General features: G+C 41.3%; 1 protein-coding gene across 1 annotated transcript in view; it reads left to right on the top strand.

Annotated features, from left to right (window-relative positions):
• Positions 1-23,579, top strand: part of LOC310865834 (regulator of G-protein signaling 7) — a gene marked incomplete at both ends in the record, with an annotated part of 91,654 nt that overhangs the window by 22,768 nt on the left and 45,307 nt on the right. The gene's annotated exons all lie outside the window — the stretch shown is intronic.

Genomic DNA, 23,579 nt, shown 5'->3' on the forward strand with positions numbered 1-23,579 from the left:
AAACAGTTTACCTGAAAGAATAGAATGGTGCCAAAAGTAAATTTGATTCTGGGTGGTGGAAAATTGGCCCACGATAATTGAAGTCAAATTTGTGTCTTTCTGTTCCAACCTTGTAAACAAGGTAGGCTGATTAATTTCAGCTAATCTGCTAATGTAATTGGCAAGAAAATAAATGGTGCAGCCGCGTGCCTATGCATATTCCTAGGAAAGCATGTTGATATGGTGCTGTGTGGCGAGTGTCGTTCTGAGACATTTGAAATGGTTGGACGGATGTGCTCTCCTCGACACAAGGTGCTTTTTGACTTTGTCAGAAATTATTTTTGAAACAAGCATTCTGATGCTCTAGGCGGCATCTTGCCACCTCTTGACGCTACTATCTGGGTACACTGTGAGTGTGTCATACTATGTGTGCATAGTGCATACTATATGTTTCTGTGTCATGTGGTGTGCTTGTGGATGTAGTGCACACATTTACAAGAAAAGGCTTGCTTATTTAGTTAAATCCTGCAGTGCAACAAAGCAAATGCCTTGGTAGGCAGCAGCAAGCTGGGTAGAAAAAAGCACCAAATGCCCTGCAGCTAGAACATCTAAGAGAAGGTGCGTGAGTCCTATTTGAGAACGGCCTAATGTAATAGAGCATACAGTATTTTTAATTAGATTCCCTATCTCTTCCCTACACTACTTTCTGGTGGATGACTGGACAGGCTAACAACCTTTCCAATAGCCATATAAAGCTCCACTACAGAGCAGAGCTCCTGGACATTTCCATTGCTTATATTTCCTCACCGTTTCGTGCTGCCTTTGCCGGAGAAGGGATGTAATGTATTCTCCAAGCCGGCTAATGGAAACGTGCGAGGCGGTGAGCGAGGCAGAGTAAAATATGCCAGGTCGATTTTAACAAGGCATTAGGATACGGTGGTAAGGGTCTCGCTGCTATGAATTGATTTGATTTTGATGCATCGCCTTTGATGTCAGCGGGGCCCTGCTTTCCTCCAAGATCTGATATTGCAATGAGTTGGACTGAAGAATGTATCACTTTTAACATGGCTCCATACAGTATACCATTTTTTAAAACAAAAGCAGCATATTTTGTATTCAATTTATTCATGTGAAACACATTCACTTTCCTTGTGTCACCTTGATCTGGTAACTTCAGCATGGACTGGGACTTGCGACCTGATTAACTTTCAGAATTTCCACCTCACTCGTGTTGAGGGAGGTGCCACATCTATCTATCTAGCTGTCGATTGCTAAGGCATCACCACCTTAATGGGTCCTACCTGACGCCGGCAGCAGACTGACTGTAATCTTGAAAAGTTCAACAATACCTGTCATCCATCATCTCCATAGTCTGTGTGACTTACGTCACACCAGCTGCCCTTACAATTCCTCTGTAGTGTGTGTGTGTGTGTGTGTGTGTGTGTGTGTGTGTGTGTGTGTGTGTGTGTGCGTGCGTGCGTGCGTGCATACGTGTGCGCGCATGTACGTGTGTGTCCTCTCAGACAGCCAAGCCTCGTCTCATCTCTTTTCCACAGACAGGGAAGTCAGAGGAATGTCAACCCGACAGCATCCAGCTGCTTCTACCTTATTGGTATTCGGGACACGCGTTAGCCCTCGCTGAGTCTGTTGCACGTGCCAAGGAGGAGTATCGGGGGGGGGGGGGGGCTAGTAGTGGAGAAGGGACAGAGCGAGAAGGAGGAGAAGAGGCCACCCTCGCTCATGGTATCAGGACCTAAAAATAGACAACATCCCTCCTCTCCCATCCCTCCATTCCATCCCCTCTCTGCTTCCCTGACCAGCCGTCCCTTCCCCGTCTCTGCCTTTTCCTCCATCCCTCCATTCCTCTCTCCTCTCGTCCTTCTTTCGTCTGCACGTTTGGTCTTGGTAAACATGTGCTCTGGAACGATAAGACTCCTCAAGTGCAACTAACACACTTGCCTTGATTAAGGACATACCGTATAGGGAAGACATTCATGGTGAAATGATGCCTGATGCCCTCCTCCTCCAAAAACAGAAAGCAATAACAAAAATACTGCATGATAATCCGGAAATAACAAAACCTGAAAATGTGCCGCTGTTACAGAGCATGCGTAAATTCAACGACCACGCCATATATCCTCAACACAGCTTTTCGTCACGTTCTATGCAATTTACAGTACAATAATGCACAAGCTGATAAGGCTGAGCTTTGTTTCACGTTTAATCTGTTAATATATGGCAGCAGGCCGTTTGAGTGATGAAATAGCCGTAGGTGGGAGTGTGCAGCCAACTTTGGCTTAGTCATCTTGCTTACCGCCTGCCCACGAGAGAGAGAGAGAGAGAGAGAGAGAGAGAGAGAGAGAGAGAGAGAGAGAGAAGGTAGAGCAAAAGGAACATCCTGGAGGGGAGGGAATGGCACATGTAGATGTAGTAGAAAGATATAGCTAGATGACTAAATAGATAAGAGAGATGGAGACTTTGCAAGAGAGAGAGTTCAATCCTCTATTTGCCAGGAACACACACACACACACACACACACACACACTCTTCCTCGGTTAGCGCCGGATACTGCAGGCCTAGGTTAAATTGATGAATGAATCTTGACGTGATTTAGAACAGTGCGAGGGGTACTATGATAGGAGCCAGTCAGACAACTCTTGGAATGAATTTAGAATATATATTGCACAATGAGCATAATAGAGCATAGATATATGAAGCATAGTTTGGCGTATAGGAACATTTTAGTTAAGTTATAAGTCAAATAGAATTTACATCCACAGGGGAATCTAGAAACAGAGCCCGAGTTGTCTGCCAGAACTAGCTACGCAGGCTGCAAATCATGTGGTGCAGGAGGTGAATGGGAGATGTTTGCTAAGGGCCAAGGGGAGATGGGAAGAGGAGGAGCAGGAATTTCTCTTGGCCAAAAGATTCCTGATCACTTCATCAGCATTCTGTTAATGTACCGTTATGTATCGTTAATGACCAATTGTTCATTAATCTGTTATGGTTTCTTTTTTGCTTTCTTGAGACATTTTCAGTTAGCCTCATAGGATAAATGCCTAAGTCATTTTTTGGCGAAATTGAGATTTCTGCCTACAGGTGCTCTCCTGGGGCTGCTGCATCGTCCTGGATCAGCGCCTATGTCCTCAGCCAATCACAAAGCTCACTATCTTCAAAAATGATGATCTGCCTAAGTCACTTGTGTGATTTGAGCATTTTTACGTTGCCGCCTAACTCACTTTGTGTGACTTGGGCATTTTTACATTGCATACACAGCAAACAACAGTTACTCTAATAGACCCCTAGGTGTTTAGTATGGAGTTAACATTACTCTAATAGACCCCTAGGTGTTTAGTATGGAGTTAACATTACTCTAATAGACCCCCAGGTGTTTAGTATGGAGTTAACATCACTCTAATAGACCCCCAGGTGTTTAGTATGGAGTTAGCATTACTCTAATAGACCCCCAGGTGTTTAGTATGGAGTTAACATTACTCTAATAGACCCCCAGGTGTTTAGTATGGAGTTAACATTACTCTAATAGACCCCCAGGTGTTTAGTATGGAGTTAGCATTACTCTAATAGACCCCCAGGTGTTTAGTATGGAGTTAACATTACTCTAATAGACCCCCAGGTGTTTAGTATGGAGTTAACATTACTCTAATAGACCCCCATGTGTTTAGTATGGAGTTAACATTACTCTAATAGACCCCCAGGTGTTTAGTATGGAGTTAACATTACTCTAATAGACCCCCAGGTGTTCTGTATGGAGTTAACATTACTCTAATAGACCCCCAGGTGTTTAGTATAGAGTTAACATCACTCTAATAGACCCCCAGGTGTTTAGTATGGAGTTAACATTACTCTAATAGACCCCCAGGTGTTCTGTATGGAGTTAACATTACTCTAACAGACCCCCAGGTGTTTAGTATGGAGTTAACATTACTCTAATAGACCCCCAGGTGTTTAGTATGGAGTTAGCATCACTCTAATAGACCCCCAGGTGTTTAGTATGGAGTTAACATTACTCTAATAGACCCCCAGGTGTTTAGTATGGAGTTAACATCACTCTAATAGACCCCCAGGTGTTTAGTATGGAGTTAGCATTACTCTAATAGACCCCCAGGTGTTTAGTATGGAGTTAGCATTACTCTAATAGACCCCCAGGTGTTTAGTATGGAGTTAACATCACTCTAATAGACCCCCAGGTGTTCTGTATGGAGTTAGCATTACTCTAACGGACCCCCAGGTGTTTAGTATGGAGTTAGCATCACTCTAATAGACCCCCAGGTGTTTAGTATGGAGTTAACATTACTCTAATAGACCCCCAGGTGTTTAGTATGGAGTTAACATCACTCTAATAGACCCCCAGGTGTTTAGTATGGAGTTAGCATTACTCTAATAGACCCCCAGGTGTTTAGTATGGAGTTAGCATTACTCTAATAGACCCCCAGGTGTTTAGTATGGAGTTAACATCACTCTAATAGACCCCCAGGTGTTCTGTATGGAGTTAACATTACTCTAACAGACCCCCAGTTGTTTAGTATGGAGTTAACATTACTCTAATAGACCCCCAGGTGTTTAGTATGGAGTTAACATCACTCTAATAGACCCCCAGGTGTTCTGTATGGAGTTAACATTACTCTAATAGACCCCCAGGTGTTTAGTATGGAGTTAACATTACTCTAATAGACCCCCAGGTGTTTAGTATGGAGTTAACATCACTCTAATAGACCCCCAGGTGTTTAGTATGGAGTTAACATCACTCTAATAGACCCCCAGGTGTTTAGTATGGAGTTAACATCACTCTAATAGACCCCCAGGTGTTTAGTATGGAGTTAACATTACTCTAATAGACCCCCAGGTGTTTAGTATGGAGTTAACATTACTCTAATAGACCCCCAGGTGTTTAGTATGGAGTTAACATTACTCTAATATACCCCCAGGTGTTTAGTATGGAGTTAACATTACTCTAATAGACCCCCAGGTGTTTAGTATGGAGTTAACATTACTCTAATAGACCCCCAGGTGTTTAGTATGGAGTTAACATCACTCTAATAGACCCCCAGGTGTTTAGTATGGAGTTAACATCACTCTAATAGGCCCCCCAGGTGTTTAGTATGGAGTTAACATTACTCTAATAGACCCCCAGGTGTTTAGTATGGAGTTAACATTACTCTAATAGACCCCCAGGTGTTTAGTAAAGAGTTAACATCACTCTAATAGACCCCCCATGTGTTTAGTATGGAGTTAACATTACTCTAATAGACCCCCCAGGTGTTTAGTATGGAGTTAACATTACTCTAATAGACCCCCAGGTGTTTAGTATGGAGTTAACATTACTCTAACAGACCCCCAGGTGTTTAGTATGGAGTTAACATCACTCTAATAGACCCCCAGGTGTTTAGTATGGAGTTAACATTACTCTAGCCTCGATACCCAGGCTTTCATTTCGTCTGCGCGAAAGATGAAAGCCTGGAAAAAGCCGTGGGCTGAACCAGTCTAAAAGTGGGAGTCAACCCTTCCGGGTGGGCGTCGCTCTAAATGATGTGACGTAGCGCTGCACTAGGGGGGAGAGGAGGGGCCGGGGGTGACGGACAGATCGATGAGATCCAATCAGGGTGCGCGCATTTCTGAGGCGCGACCCGCCCCTCTAGACCAGAAATGTCTCTGCTTAGGTCAGGCTAACATTACTCTAACAGACCCCCAGGTGTTTAGTATGGAGTTAACATCACTCTAATAGACCCCCAGGTGTTTAGTATGGAGTTAACATCACTCTAATAGACCCCCCAGGTGTTTAGTATGGAGTTAACATCACTCTAATAGACCCCCAGGTGTTTAGTAGACATGTATTAAAAAATGCCTAAGTCACAGATTCTTTTCTTGAAAATGGCCTAAGTCACTTTTTTTTGTTATGGAATGACTCTCATGTTTATCTTTTTGTAAAAAACATTTTGTTAACCCCTCAGGAAGCCATTGTAAAAATCTGCATTAAAAACTCTTACATACTTGCGAGAAAATGTGTTTTTTCTTATTATCCGAAAATCATAAAAAATGACTTAGGCATTTATCCTATGAGGCTAACGATAATATGAGCTCAGTTCTGGGGAGCAATAACAGTAGTAGCAGCAGCAGTAATGTGACTGGTTCAGGAACATCTTCACTGTCAAGAGATGACATAGAGATACATTAGTGTCTTCGGAAAACAGGAGATGTAAGAGATGATAATGAGATCATTAGTAGCTTAGTCAAGTTGATTCTGCCGCTGTGCTTTAACTGCTGCCAAGCTCTAGGAGAAGCTGATGAAATTGAAGACAGAGAACTGGTACTACTATGAAACTAGTAAGACGCTTAAAGGCGAGAAGCGACCACAGGGCTGAGACACTCAACCGGAATAATGTCACTTCATCATCCCCTGGTCCAGGTTTCATTTTAAATTGTCTCATATAAGCATTGTGGTCCAAAGATAAATAAACTGTCTCAGCAATATTGTCAGGGAGGTGTCTCTGTGTTGTCACAACAGTCAGTGATATTTGATAGCGTCTGTTTATAGCGAATTTTGTAATAATTCGACAGCAGTAACATTAGAGGTTTCTCTCAGTCAGTTGATTCTTTATATCCATATGAGTCAAACCACTGCGATAATTTGTTTATTTTTGGAACACAGTTCTTTTGACGCGATATGAAAAAGTCTCATGCCTCCGTACAAATAAACTTCTCAAAATGTACAGAAACAAGGCATTTCTCAATGCACTTTCACACAAAATACAGAAATGCAACAGTTGAAGTACAACTAAAGCATGAAAACGTACAAGCCAAGGCTCTTCAAAGCACACGTGAGGAGGAAAAGGGCAGCATTACAGGCAAGAGTAACAGGCAAGCATTACAGGTAGCAGCGTGTGTGTGTGTGTGTGTGTGTGTGTGTGTGTGTGTGTGTGTGTGTGTGTGTGTGTGTGTGGCAAGTAGCATTACATGAAGAGCGTGTGACGGAAGCATTACGTGTGTGAGTGTGACAAGCTTACTGTCCAGTGTGACAAGCTTCCTACACGTTTTCTATGGTTGGCCATGGAAAGCTATGCAAGCACTACAGGCAAAGCGAGTACAGGAAGTGTGACAGGCTTGAGCGTGACAGGCTTCCTGCACGTTTTCATAATAAGAATGACAAACGTCATAACTGCCAGGTGCAGCAAGCTCACTACAGTATGTTTTTTTTTTAAATCTCCCATTGGCTTAGGGGCATGAGAGGCAGCCAATCACGAAAAAGTGTCCACTAGGTCCTCACTAGTCTCAACATCGACAGTATATCGCAGGCACATTTTTACTCAAACATCATCAACAATAGCCCTGGCAACTCTAAAACACTCTTCTCCACCATAAACCACTTCCTGAAACCCCAAACATCCAAACACAGCAACACCACAGTGGAACAGTGCAACACCTACCTGGATTTCTTCAGATCCAAGGTAAACAACATCCGCTCTCTCCTCTCCAGTCCCACTACTTCACCTGTCCCAGTTGCCACCCCACTGCCTGTGATCTCTCTCCCCCTCTCCTGCTTCACCAACACCTCACAGCAAGAGATCGAGGACACTGTCAGGGGGATGAAGCCCTCTACCTGCGCCCTGGACCCCCTCCCCACCAACTTAGTCAAAACTAACATCTGTGCAATAAGTCCTCTAATCACCAACATCATTAACCTCTCCCTCCAAACTGGCCACATTCCATCAGCCCTAAAGACCGCCATTCTCACCCCTCTCCTTAAAAAACCCTCCCTCGACCCAGACAACCTGTCCAACTACAGGCCCATCTCAAACCTCCCATTCCTATCCAAGATTCTAGAGAAGATTGTGTCCACCCAACTCCAAACCCACCTTAACCACAATAACCTCAGCGAAAAATTCCAATCAGGCTTCCGTTCTGCCCACAGCACGGAAACCGCACTAGTGAGGGTCACAAATGACCTCTTGATGGCGGCAGACGCAGGCTCCCCCTCTCTGCTGATCCTCCTGGACCTCACGGCTGCGTTCGACACCATTGACCATCAAATACTTCTCACCCGCCTCCACTCCATCGGTATCAATAACACTGCTCTCAAATGGTTCACTTCATACATCTCTGACCGGTCAGAATATGTCTCCCTGGGAGGCTGTAAATCACAAACCCAACCCGTCACCTCTGGTGTGCCCCAGGGATCCGTCCTTGGCCCCCTCCTGTTCACTCTCTACCTGTTACCCCTCGGCCGTGTCATCAGCAGGCATGGAATTAACTTCCATTGCTATGCTGATGACACGCAGCTCTACATCAAGACCAGCCCCTCCGCAGCATCTCCAACTCCCCTGTCCAACCTCACAACCTGCCTGGAGGAGACCAATGCATGGATGAGAACCAACTTCCTGCAGCTCAACAGCAACAAAACGGACATCATCCAAATCGGCACCCCCCACCAGCTACACACATCTCCCATAACCAGCATCAGCTTCTCTGGACAGGACATCCCACTCTCACAAACTGTCACAAACCTCGGAGTAAAAATGGACCCTCAGTTGAACTTTGAATCCCACATCAACTACATATACAAAACCTCCTTCTACCACCTCAGAAACATCTCCAAACTCCGCCCCTCACTCACCATTGCCGACTCCGAAAAACTCGTCCATGCCTTTGTCTCCTCCAGGCTGGACTATTGCAACGCACTCCTCATCAGGATCCCTGGCAAGAGCCTCAGAAAGCTCCAATACATACAAAACAGCGCTGCCAGGATCCTGATGAGGGTGCGTAAGAGAGAGCACATCACACCCATCCTCAAATCACTTCACTGGCTCCCCATCGCATCCCGGACCGAGTACAAGATTTCCCTGCTGACACATCAGTGCATCCATGGTACCGCCCCCCCCTACCTCAAAGAACTCATATCCCTTCAGTCATCATCACGCAACCTCCGCTCTTCGAACACCAACCTCCTCAAACCCGTCATGACCAAGTTGCGAACCATGGGCGACCGGGCCTTTTGTTCGGTGGCCCCTGACCTGTGGAATGCTCTTCCGGAACAACTCAGAGCACCACAGTCTACGGACACTTTTAAGAGAGGACTTAAAACTCACCTTTTTAGTAAAGCTTTTTCATAAATTTGTTTTTAACTGCCCTCTGCCTTAGCCTATATGTTATGTTTTTCTTTTATTGATTTTTGTTTTGTTTTCATTTCATTGTAGCACTTTGAGGTTCAATAGAATGTAAAGTGCATTATAAATAAAATCCATTATTATTATTATTATTATTATATCAACCTGGCTAAAGACCTGACTTTACTGGCATGATAAATATATATAACCAGTTGAGACTGTGTGTTGAAGCATCTGTGTTTTACACTTTTGAACTCAAGACTTGAGACTGTATTTAACTTGCATTAACAAGACAGACAAGTCTCGGTCTAATTCCCTCATGTGCAAATGAAAATGGCTCCAGGCAGTTTGCTTAACTAATTCAGTTATCTGGCTAACTGGCTTGAATCCACGTAATAGCCTACAGCCCTACATCTATGTCAATTTGAAAGAAGAAGAAAAAATAAGAAAAAAATGATTTCTTAGTGGGAGAATTACTTCATCCTTAACATTGGGTTACAATGATATGCATATAGCTTGAGCAATGCCTACATCACCAATGATCAATTCATAATTAATCCCATTTGGTTTTCAGCTTTACAAAGCTCCAGCTGATTGCTGTCCAACTGGTCAGACTTGAGCGCAGGGGGGAGCAGTTGAGTGGGGTTGAGTGTCTTGCTCATGGATACCTTGACACATGTCCGGGGCTTGAACCCATGGGACCTTCCGTTCCTCGGGTGGCCTCTCTACCCATTAAGCTATGACCCATAGCTAATGTTGCTGAGCTGTGATTGGTATAACCGCAGCAGTGTGTGAGTTGTAATACCCATAGATTGCTGGGCCCTTCGGCACTGTATGCAGTAAAAAGACAGATGGCATGACCTTGCATATTTCTGAGCAAGAAGAGTTGTATAAAAACTGCTGCCGTGTCAAACGAGGACAAACGCCAGCATTTGTCTTCTGGGAAGAAGGCTATATAGCTGGTTGGCTACCTCTCATCCATGATTCAATGCCCATGACTGTATTGTAGAGGGGGCTGTCCCATGGGGAGGGACATGCTGGGGTGTCAAGGGAAATATTGAGCTGCAGTCAACCGCCAATCTATTTTTCTCAGTCTCTGGAGTTGGGGGGGGGGGGGGGGGGAAGGAAGCACCGTGTTCCAAACCGATATCTAAGCGGCAGAAAATGTTTTGTTTATACAGTAGAATCAAGTGTGATGGGGGACACAGCGCAGATATTGTGGTGCAGTGGATCATACCGCCTTCCTTCATCAAGTTTCAAACTCCAGCTGTGTCACTTGACTTGTGTTGCTTACTTCTGTTGTCCACATTCTTTCATCCATTTTGATTTGTTTGAGAAATTTTAATTTGCTTCTTTTCAGACATTAGAGAGTGTAAGGAAGAATAACCATGGTAACATTTACTATTTCCTGTTTATTGTTTGCCATTTGATGCAGTTGTACTTCTTAACATGTTTACTGCGTTTTATTTTCATGAAAATACACCTGAAAATAGTCCCATCGTTTGCGTTTGAGTCGGGGAATGCATCACCGTGGCGATGCTAAACATAAAAAGGAACAGATCAAGCAGGAAGCGGCCGACACGCACCCCAGGAGGCCAATAGCAAGAGGCTCCAACTTTGCTTTACTTCCCGTATCTGCGTGAAGTTATTAGGAGACGGGAAGAATGTTGGAGTCTGTTCATTTCCAATGGGAGAATGAACGTGAACACAGTTTATGAACCATTCCTTATAGCTCCATGGTCACTGAACTAAATACTGGACCCAATCACAGGCACACAATATTTACAAGATATTCATACTAAAATGGCTTTTTAGTGCGACAAATCAGGGGAAAATCTACTTTGTTATCGACCTTTCTTTATCACAGCAACAAACTCTCGCGATATTTGATGAGTCCGGAAGAGTCTCTGTGTCCATCTGCAATTTGACGGACGACACATAGGGGGCTCTGGCCCCATATTTAAAAAAATAAAATAAAAAAATATGTGAATATGTGAATATCATAACGTGAAATGAATGGACATATTAATGATACATTAGGTGAGGTGAGATAGGAGGAAGAATTACTCTTGGCTAAAGGATTATGTTTTGATTTATTATGTTATTAATTAATTACGTCGGATGCCCGGGACAGAGATTAATCAAAAGACGGACCATTAGCACCATAGCAACAGAGCGCACTGCTCTACAGGCTGTTGGGCAACATTCAACGTCATCCAAAGTGGTCCCCCTCCATTTCAATGGATGTGATCGAAAACGTGAATTCATAACTCTTCTAAAATCTAAAATCTAAAATCAATGCTTCCAATTCTAATCAAAGATTGTGTTTTTGACGGCCCATTGGTCGGGGTAGGAGCAAACCATTCCTACTTAGGAGACCATTTGTAGGATTTGCAAACCATTGCGCCTCTAATGAAGTTCGACCATCTTTATAAATTAATAATCTTTGATGTACCGTAGGCAATGCATTGAGCCTCGGTTTCCCAGAAGCCTTAGATCCAAACGTGTGACGTGTCACGGATGACTGACGGAAACCCTGTATGTCTTAAGTTATCAAAAAAAACTGCGAATTAAACATATAAAACAAAAGGCGAGTTTAGAGTGTTCCACAGGGAAATAAGACAATGGGAAAAAAGGTTGGGTTTAGTGTGTTCTGCAGACAAACTGTTAAAATATTATATATTAAAAAATGTAAATGTAATTGCAGAGAGAAGAGGTTGAAGAATTATCACACCGATGGATGCAGGATAGATAAAAAAGCAGATTGTGTGCAATATGCTGCACTAGCCTGTCAGTTAATACATCATTAGCGGCTTCTCAGTGTCACTGTCAAGGATGTTGCTGGCACTTTTTAGTTTTTTGTTTAATAGATTATGATTGTTTTTCACCTAGAGGGCATCCCTTAAGGACAGTCTCGCTCTCTTCAGTCATCTTCACACGTTCTGTCTGCCTTTGACAGGCGCACTATGTACCCAATCCCCAATGGGGATTTATTATAATATTCTCCAATGTCTTGCGTGATTTAGAAATAAAGAGAGGTTAAGACATGCAGGGTGCACTCGGAAGGAAAACAAGGTCACCATTATTCATGATTTACCCTCTGCAGTCCTGTGAAAAAAGTATTTAGCTTGCCAGCGAGTAACTTTCCCATTAAGGTTTGCATAGAATTCATGACTTTTAGTAGCTCAATTTGCAGATCAACTCATGCAATCGCAATAGCAAGACAATATTTTATATACTAGTCCTTACCCTTTCTGAATAATATGAACAGCAAATGATGTTCAGTGTGGGTAATCTATCTAATAATTTAGCGATCGCTCGCCAACTCAAGTTACACGGAAAAGTGTGTCCCAGTATTAATCTGTGTCCGTCCCAACATGCATTTCACTGGTGACCCGGAAGCCGTCCCAACATGACAGACATCGACTGAGCAAAATAGACAGCGGGCGAGCAATCGCTAAATTATTAGATAGATATATACACACAACACAAATCATGAGCAGGAATTGAGCCTAGCACAACAGCACATGAAAAGATTCACCAATTCAACTAGACCCCCGAGTTAAAAGTCAAAGAAAAGTTTTGAAGAAAACCTTCTGTCAGTTGTAATGAAGACATACTGTATGCTTCAGCACAGCTCCTATGTGAATGCAGCCTTTATCTCCCTTTGTTTAATATCCAGAGCCTTTGAAGTCACAGTAGCCCTGTAACCTACCCAACACATTTTTTTAACTATTTGTTAGTGACATTTTATGAGTGTAGACAGGAAACCAAGAGCAGAGAGATGAGAGACAAGACTGGAGAGTTGAACCCAGGTCCTCACTATATGAGCATATATGTCTGCCCTAACGGGCTGATAGCCACATGCAGGCAGCCAGATTCAAGTTTTGCTTGATTTTTCTCTATCAAACACTGGACAAGAGCATGCCCCTGTTAATTAATCTCACTTCAAATTCTTCAAAATCTACTCGATAGCAGCCGTGGCAATAACCACTCTTATTTTTATCTATATTAGCGGAAGCGGACGCCATATCCTTTAGCGAGCTAGTTTAAATCAGATCAGAGCTGTCAACAGACCCTCAGTCACGCCTTCGGGAGCACTTCAAAAGCTGAGAGGGGAGCATCACAGGTGTCAGTATCCATTGGCAACCATCTGGAAGGCCATCTAAAATGGAACAAAGACAGTAGTGAGAATGCCACCTGTCCATCAAAGCGGAGCACGTGGCAATGCTGCTTCTGTGAGAAAAGGTGTCACAGCAGCATGCTTTGACGCATCGCAGACCTCCCACACTGGGAGTGATGGTTTGATTGATTGAATATTTTATTAGACAACATATAAATGCAAACAGCACAATGTACAGTCAAGCTGTCACTTTTTTTTAAAGGAGAATACCACTCATTTTCAACATTTTACTATGTCATTAATATACCTTAGAGCTGTTAATAAAAAAGGTCCCCCCCATTCTGTGTTTCCTAGAACTGGAGGTCTGAAAGAAATGTTGAAAATGAGTGGTATTTAAGTAATTTGTCAAGTAAGTGGGTACTGAGGGCATGGAGGGTAAAGTTACATTTACAATTTTGAATGTCAGACCCATCTTCAATTGCTTGACTCGGTCTTCTAGCCTGAGCCAGTCTATGCTGTCAAAATGCTCTGCATATGTGGGTCATGGGCCCTATGCGTAGAAGAAGTCGGATTAGTTTGTTTTGGGAAGTTTGGAGCTTAGTATGAGCCAGGGCTCCTGGCTCCAGCTAAAGTCCTGAGGGCTCTTTTCTTAACAAAAGGAGGAGATTCTGCCCAAGAATCTTGTCCTTTGATTTACTCTTTTGATCGCCCTTGTTGCCATGCCCTCACCCGTCAGTTTATTGTCAAGGATACATCCTAGATATGTGACCTCTTCTTTCCTAGAGATTACTATGTCATCGACTCGGACCTTAAAATCATTTACATTTGTCCTACTAAGGGAATAGATGGACCCAAAAATAATTTATTCCGTTTTACCAAGATGCAATGAGAGTTTGTTGTCGGTAAGCCAGGTTTGGATTTTGGTGAGTTCTGTACCGAGAGCCTCCTCAACCTGCGTTTCATGTCATTAATGTATAGTAGGAAGAGTAACGGCCCTAATATGCTTCCCTGGGGAAACCCACAGTTCACCGAGAGGTGGGAGGACATGGTTCCGTTTATGTCAACCATTTGTTCTCTACCTTCAAGGTAGGACCTCATCCAACCTAATGATGTACTATTAAAACCAGTCGCCGTCAGCTTGTCCAGTGCATGGGAATGGTGGTGCATTATGGTAGACGTCAATGAGTTAATGATACATGTGAGGTGAGATAGGAGGAGGAATTACTCTTGGCTAACGGATTATTTTTAGTTTTATTATGTTATGGTTTATTTTTGCTTTCTTCAGATATGTAAATTATGTATGAGCTCAATTTTGTGGAGTCATTTCAAAGGGCACACAATGAAGGATGAGGCAGAGAAGAATTAAAAGGAGGAATGAACGTGTTGGTGTGAGGAAACCTCTTTGAAGTGTGATCACATGACATGGATGCTGACGTTAAAATGGTACAATCGTGGCCAGGAGAATTAAGCGCATGCTGTGCTAAAAGGTCTATAGTCACTGATCAGTCATTGCCCAGTTGAATATGGTGAGAGGTGAGTGGACGCACGCAGTTATGCCAACAAGCCGATTATTATATCCGAGTTATATATCCCTCTGAGTCTCAACCTACTGGCCTCAATTTTGCTTTAACTTGAACTGGAAGAACATTGATTTAAATGATTTGTGATGATTACTAGATTATTTTGTGATGATGCATAGATGAAGTTGGGACATGTTGGAGTCGGACAACATTGAATAGGCTATGGAATCTAAAATAGTAAGTTTAGTAAGCCAGCACCCTTCCCTGAATAAAGTTGAATTGGATGGTGAACCTTGATGTACAGAGTAAAGAAGCCCCAATTATGAGGATGAACATAAAGAAAGTCTCCTGGACCCAGGCTGATTAACTACACAACTTAAGGTATACAGTACTCTGTAAATTCCATGGAAGACGAGAGAGTGATTGAAAGACTATACGGACTAAGGCAAAGAGCATTCATAGATCAAGGTACCTTCACTACAGACGAAAAACTGTCCACAAACTCCACACTAATTATCCATAATGTATAAATGATGAATAAGGGGTCAGGACAATGATCATCAGAACGTCAGATCATCTCTTTGGGTCATGTACTGTATATGTTGCAGAGGCAGGGAAATATAAAATACATTTTGTGTCAAATAAAGTGTGCATGTCATCTCTTCAGTTGTCAGAAGGTGCAAAGAATGTGGGAGACAAATGCTTGAGATGAGTTGATCACTTAAACTTAGTTGACCGGGGTTTCCCAGGGCTCTATACTAGAAGATCTACAAGCTCACAAGTCACATGTTGAAACTATCTGCTATGTTGCCAAATGTTCTCCCCAGAATATGGACTAGAGTTCAAGTGGTTTTTAAGGCAACCATTGGTTGCGTTCTGCGTCACTGCTACATAAACAAAACCCCATAAGTTCTGTCTGCTGTCCGCTATCGCTATGATAACAAATTGGATCGTAGAAAGGGTAAATCAATGGCAACAGGCAACAACAGGTTATAGTCAGAAATATTATTTGACTGAAACAGAGTCCTGATTTTCCTCTCCCCTGCCTGTGTAAATCTATCACACACTGCCAACTGAGAGCATATTTTCTGGGAATAAATTCAGTGCCAGCATTCACAGCACCCCTCCCCCTCCTCAGTGTGATTGCCAATGGCAGTTACACAAGCAAACTCAAATTGTATTATGCTTCACTGTCATTCATTGCTTTTGCATTCCTATTACTCTGCTACTGTAGGTATGGGCAATTGGGCATCACTACAAAAAGGGTCTGTCACGCCGCTCTACTATAGCTAAAATTGAGCAATAGCATCAAGCTCACAACGCAATGCATTGGCTATGAGCAGTGAGCACTGTCCAGGCTATTTTGGCAGAATAATTCAAGGCTGGCCAGTTCATTATATAATATTTCTTCATATATTCTTTCGTCATTTTTTTCCTTTTCTTAACCAGACCATTTACCTGTTGGGCACCAACAGGTGCTCAGGAATTATGTTAATCGGGGTGCCCGCTGGCAAATGGTCCAGGCCTTTGCCACATAATAGGCTTTGGCCTGACAGCGCGTTGCGTGTTCGAGTCCCGTTCATGACGACCTTTGCTGCATGTCTCTCCCCTTCTCTCTCCCCCTCTTTCCTGTCTCTCTTCACTCACTTACTATCAATAAAGGCAGAAAAGCCAAAAACAAATCTGATCAATTATCAGTTAATTACCAGCAGCTGCCTTATCTCCAGAATTGTGTTATTTAGGCTAATGACAAGTTCAGCTGCAAATAATAATAATCCTCTAATAATATCAATGCAGTTTATATGAACAATGCAACAGTGATCAATTTAACTCAAGCCAATTATAACAAAGGGGTACATTCACAATGAAAGACTGACAGAGGACACTGACAGAGGAGACAGACAGACAGACAGACAGACAGACAACTCGGTACAGACAGTAGTACTTTACTCACTGTCCAGACACAAGCAAAGGTACTGTAAGGCTCCCTGAAAAAAAAACAATAATAATAATAACCGGCTAATAGAGACACACATGGGACTACAAATTTCACATATATTGTTGTTTTCTCAATAGAGTGTATTTCACATTTAATTTACCACTTGAATGAGTTACCCATAATATTAACGGAGCGGAGGGGAGACGGTAGACAGAGAACATGTCACTGAATTTGAAGTTGGTCGGCCGGATGGTTCTCTAGATTAGGCCTACATGAACTACAGATGGACACACAGACATAACATATTTTCTTTTTCAAAATCTTTTTATTGAAGTTTTGACATAACATATTTTATTTGATATGTTTTTTTCTTGTACCGTTTATTTATTTATTGTGTCAAGCACATACAAGGCTATACAACTTTTTTTTTTTTTTTTAAGATATTTTTTTGCGGCTTACGCCTTTTATTGATTTTTTAAGGGACAGATAGTAGGCTGACAGGAAACGGGAGAGAGATGGGGGGATGACATGCGGTAAAGGCCGTGTCGGGTTCGGGAGTCGAACCCGCGGCACACCGCGACTGGATCACCAGTCCGGTGCCCAGACCGTTACGCTACGGCCTGGGCCTATACAACTTTCTTTATTGCAATATTTTTTTATATCTTAGTCTCCGTCCTTCCTATCCTCCAAAATATTGGATGCTGGGAGCAGTAATGTACAAAAGGTATCTACGTGGCAGGACATAATTCTCTTTCTCTCTCTCTCTCTCTCTCCCTCTCTCGCTCCTCTCTCGCTCTCTCTTTCTCTCTCTGATGTACTTGTGATAGTGGTCCCCATCTACTGTATGTTGCTGTGGTAACACAGAGACGTATGGTAACCCAGCAGGGACTAAAGATTCATGACATTCGTTAAACAACCTTGTCAGAGGCAGTCCAATAACTCCTTCCAACTGTCCGCAAACTGCACAAAGTCATTTTAGGTGAATGCTGTTCCAAGGCTCCAAGCTATTATAGCCCTCAAGTCTTGCTCCACTTCGAATGGAGGTCTGGAGAAACTCTCATTTGAAGCAGTGAATAGCTCACTCGCTTGGGTGAGACTAATTAAACTGTGATTGAGTCGTGAAAGGACCAGAGGCCGTCTGTGTTTTTCTGACCGGGTGCAAAGAAAAATTAGATTGAACAATTTCTATCCAACAGAAAAATTGAAAGAGAATTGTATTAAAACAAACACAACACATTTGAAAAGCTTTTGTTGGAGTAATTAAGTTACTTATTACTACTGTCACCATGTTTGTTTAACTCGACATATGTAAAGTATCTTGAAATATGTTGTCTTTGCTGATGACACTAACATCTTCTGTGCTGGGGAGAACCTTCAGCAATATTGTTGAAGGAGGTCTCATTTCAACTGAGTAAACTAAAACTATGGTTTGATACAAATAAACTCACTCGACCTGAAAAAAACTAAATTCATGATCTTTGGAAATAAATCAATACATTCAAATTCACTAGTTGAGTTAAAGATTGACAATGTAAACATAGAAAGAGTTAATGAGAACATATTTTTGGGAGTGATTATAGTGTTGGTGTACTATAGGCAAAACCAGACATACTAAATTACATATATAACACACTCATATTACCATATCTGTCTTATTGTGTGGAGGTGTGGGGAAACACCTATAGAAGCAACCTACAGCCTTTAATTATAATGCAAAAAAGAGAATTAAGAATAGTACATAAGGTAGGTTATTATAATCATACAAATGAACTGTTCTCAAGGTCTTCCACACTGAAAGTCTTAGATATGGTTGAATTTAAATCGGCACAAAAATGATGTATAAAGTAAGGAATAAACTACTTCCTGTGAATATTCTAATATTGTTCAAGGATAGGGAGGGGCGCTATCAGTTAAGATGGGACCTAAACCTTCAACAACCCTGTGTTAGCACCACCCGGAAGAGCGTGTGTATTTCTGTCTGTGGGGTGAAAATACGGAATGGTTTGACCGAGGATGTGAAACACAGCAGACACATCTCTCCATTCAAAAAACTGTTCAAACGTATCCTTTTGTCTAAATACAGTATATCATAAGATAATTTGTATATAACATATTTAACCTATGAGGATGAGGATGATGATTATGGTAATTAATTTATACTGTAATTTATACTCTATGGTGACACGGGGGTGGGTGGGGTATGGTGTTGGTTCTCGTCAATTGGTTGTGAATCTTCTTGACGATGGTAGTAAATTGTTTGGATTGTTTATTGTAATTCCTTCAATTGCTGTAACCACGTGAGGAATTTTTATAAGCTTTCAGCTTCAGCCTTTTCCTTTTGATCACCTCCAGTTCTTTTTTGTTATTGTAACCGTGTGTTAACAAATAAATTGTATTGTTACTGTGAAGATGATCAAATAAACTAAACTAAACTAGAACTGCACTCTGTCGAGTGCATACTTGCTTGTTGCACACTAGTAGGCCATAAATGGCCAACTAGTGCGCAAGCAGAGCGTGCAAGTCCTTTCGACCGCTGTAAACTGTCAAATCTCAGTATCTCTGTGAAGGAACGTTTGAAATGTATAATTTTTAGATGTAACTATTTGCTACCTACCTACTGTACTTTATGCATATAAACACCTAGTATTATTAAGTATGATTCAAGTTTCTATCTATATAAGTTTGGGTGAAGAGCTAGTCATACATATACACACCACGTACTCTGGTCCCAGCAGATCAGGCACAACTTTCTATTTTATTTTTACTGATTATGTATAGTATACGTATGACTAGCTCTAAATTATGACGTAAGAGATATGGTCATTTGTGGTCGTTTGGTCCCAGCAAAGCAGGCATATACTATATAGGCATATACTATATATAGTATATATATAGACATATACTATATACGTATACATATATACTATATAGAGTGTGTAGTTGTAAGTTGATTAGCAGTATACTGTGGTTACTTTGCGCCAAAAACCGTGACAGCTGTCCCGCCATTTGATTTTTATGCAAGAAAACAGCAAATCTGTGCCTGGTTTGCTGGGACCAAACGACCACAAATGACCATATTTCTTATGCCATCATTAAGAGCTAGTCATACACACCACGTACTCTGGTCCCAGCAAATCAGGCACAATTTGCTATTTTATTTTTACTGATTATGTATATAGTATACGTATGACTAGCTGTAAATGATGACGTAAGAAATATATATAGTATATATATAGTATATAGGCATATACTATATAATACTATATAGAGTGTGTAGTTGTAAGTTGATTAGCGGTATACTGTGGTTACTTTGCGCCAAAAACTGTGACAGCTGTCCCGCCATTTGATGTTTATGCAAGAAAACAGCAAATCTGTGCCTGGTTTGCTGGGACCAAACGACCACAAATGACCATATTTCTTACGTCATCGTTAAGAGCTAGTCATACATATACACACCACGTACTCTGGTCCCAGCAGATCAGGCACAATTTGCTATTTTATTTTTACTGATTATGTATATAGTATACGTATGACTAGCTCTAAATTATGACGTAAGAGATATGGTCATTTGTGGTCGTTTGGTCCCAGCAAAGCAGGCATATACTATATAGGCATATACTATATATAGTATATATATAGGCATATACTATATATGTATACATATATACTATATAGAGTGTGTAGTTGTAAGTTGATTAGCAGTATACTGTGGTTACTTTGCGCCAAAAACCGTGACAGCTGTCCCGCCATTTGATTTTCATGCAAGAAAACAGCAAATCTGTGCCTGGTTTGCTGGGACCAAACGACCACAAATGACCATATTTCTTATGTCATCATTAAGAGCTAGTCATACATATACACACCACGTACTCTGGTCCCAGCAAATCAGGCACAATTTGCTATTTTATTTTTACTGATTATGTATATAGTATACATATGACTAGCTGTAAATGATGACGTAAGAAATATATATAGTATATATATAGTATATACTATATAGGCATATACTATATAATACTATATAGAGTGTGTAGTTGTAAGTTGATTAGCGGTATACTGTGGTTACTTTGCGCCAAAAACTGTGACAGCTGTCCCGCCATTTGATGTTTATGCAAGAAAACAGCAAATCTGTGCCTGGTTTGCTGGGACCAAACGACCACAAATGACCATATTTCTTACGTCATCGTTAAGAGCTAGTCATACATATACACACCACGTACTCTGGTCCCAGCAGATCAGGCACAATTTGCTATTTTATTTTTTACTGATTATGTATATAGTATACGTATGACTAGCTCTAAATGATGACGTAAGAAATATATATAGTATATAGGCATATACTATATACGTATACATATATACTCTATACTCTATACTGTATAAAGTGTGTAGTTGTAAGTTGATTAGCGGTATACTGTGGTTACTTTGCGCCAAAAACCGTGACAGCTGTCCCGCCATTTGATGTTTATGCAAGAAAACAGCAAATCTGTGCCTGGTTTGCTGGGACCAAATGACCACAAATGACCATATTTCTTACGTCATCATTAAGAGCTAGTCATACATATACACACCACGTACTCTGGTCCCAGCAGATCAGGCACAATTTGCTATTTTATTTTTACTGATTATGTATATAGTATACGTATGACTAGCTCTAAATGATGACGTAAGAAATATATATAGTATATAGGCATATACTATATACGTATACATATATACTCTATACTCTATACTGTATAAAGTGTGTAGTTGTAAGTTGATTAGCGGTATACTGTGGTTACTTTGCGCCAAAAACCGTGACAGCTGTCCCGCCATTTGATGTTTATGCAAGAAAACAGCAAATCTGTGCCTGGTTTGCTGGGACCAAATGACCACAAATGACCATATTTCTTACGTCATCATTAAGAGCTAGTCATACATATACACACCACGTACTCTGGTCCCAGCAGATCAGGCACAATTTGCTATTTTATTTGTACTGATTATGTATATAGTATACGTATGACTAGCTCTAAATGATGACGTAAGAAATATATATAGTATATATATAGTATATAGGCATATACTATATACGTATACATATATACTCTATACTGTATAAAGTGTGTAGTTGTAAGTTGATTAGCGGTATACTGTGGTTACTTTGCGCCAAAAACCGTGACAGCTGTCCCGCCATTTGATGTTTATGCAAGAAAACAGCAAATCTGTGCCTGGTTTGCTGGGACCAAATTACCACAAATGACCATATTTCTTACATCATCATTAAGAGCTAGTCATACATATACACACCACGTACTCTGGTCCCAGCAGATCAGGCACAATTTGCTATTTTATTTTTACTGATTATGTATATAGTATACGTATGACTAGCTCTAAATGATGACGTAAGAAATATGGTCATTTGTGGTCATTTGGTCCCAGCAAAACAGGCACAGATTTGATGTTTTTCTGCATAAACATCGAATGGCGGGACAGCTGTCACGGCGGAAGAGACCGGGCGAAAACATTACTTGCGCGCTCTGCTTGCGCAAGTAACTAGAACTGCACTCTGTCGAGTGCATACTTGCTTGTTGCACACTAGTAGGCCATAAATGGCCTACTAGTGCGCAAGCAGAGCGCGCAAGTACTTTCGACCGCTACAAACTGTCAAATCTCAGTTTCTCTGTGAAGGAATGTTGAATTATTAGGTTTAACTATTTGCTACCTACTTACTTTATGCATGTTACGTAATGACTACTTGTGCCTGATATGACAGTGGTGCCAGATTACATACATGTATACATAAGAGCATTACCTTTAATTCTCCCAACACTAAAACATATCGTCATTACGTCACCATCGAAAACCAATTACACTCTGGCATTGGGTCCTTTAATCCACATCTTTATTACGTCATCATTGAGAGCTAGTAGTTACATATACATATACTATGTATATGTATGTATATGTAATTTGTAAGTTGATTAGCGGTATATTTTATGTTTACGTCATCATTGAGAGCTAGTTATACATATATATGTAATTTGTAAGTTGATTAGCGGTATACTGTGGTTCTTTGCGCCAAAAACCGTCCCAGCCAACCCGCCACTTTTGATGCGTATGCAAATAAAACAGCAAGTTGTGCCTGATTTGCTGGGACCAGATTACATACATGACCATATTTCTTACGTCATCATTGAGAGCTAGTCATACATATACTATATATATGTAATTTGTAAGTTGATTAGCGGTATACTGTGGTTACTTTGCGCCAAAAAACGTCCCAGCCAACCCGCCACTTTTGATGCGTATGCAAATAAAACAGCAAATTGTGCCTGATTTGCTGGGACCAGATTACATACATGACCATATTTCTTACGTCATCATTGAGAGCTAGTCATACATATACTATATATATCATATATGTAATTTGTAAGTTGATTAGCGGTATACTGTGGTTACTTTGCGCCAAAATCCGTCCCAGCCAACCCGCCACTTTTGATGCGTATGCAAATAAAACAGCAAATTGTGCCTGATTTGCTGGGACCAGGTTACATACATGTATACACAGGAACATTACCTTTAATCCTCCCAACACTAAAACATATCGTCATTACGTCACAATCGAAGACCAATTACACTCTGGCATTGGGTCCTTTAATCCACATATTTCTTACGTCATCATTGAGAGCTAGTTATACATATACACACCATGTACTCTGGTCCCAGCAAATCAGGCACAATTTGCTATTTTATTTTACAAATTACATATATATGTATGACTCTCAATGATGACGTAAGACATATGGTCATGTATGTAATCTGGTCCCAGCAAATCAGGCACAATTTGCTGTTTTATTTGCATACGCATCAAAAGTGGCGGGTTGGCTGGGACGGTGCATACGGACCGGGCAAAACTA

The sequence above is a fragment of the Protomyctophum parallelum genome, assembly GCF_964188405.1.
Source record: "Protomyctophum parallelum genome assembly, chromosome: 10".
Lineage (NCBI taxonomy): Eukaryota > Metazoa > Chordata > Actinopteri > Myctophiformes > Myctophidae > Protomyctophum > Protomyctophum parallelum.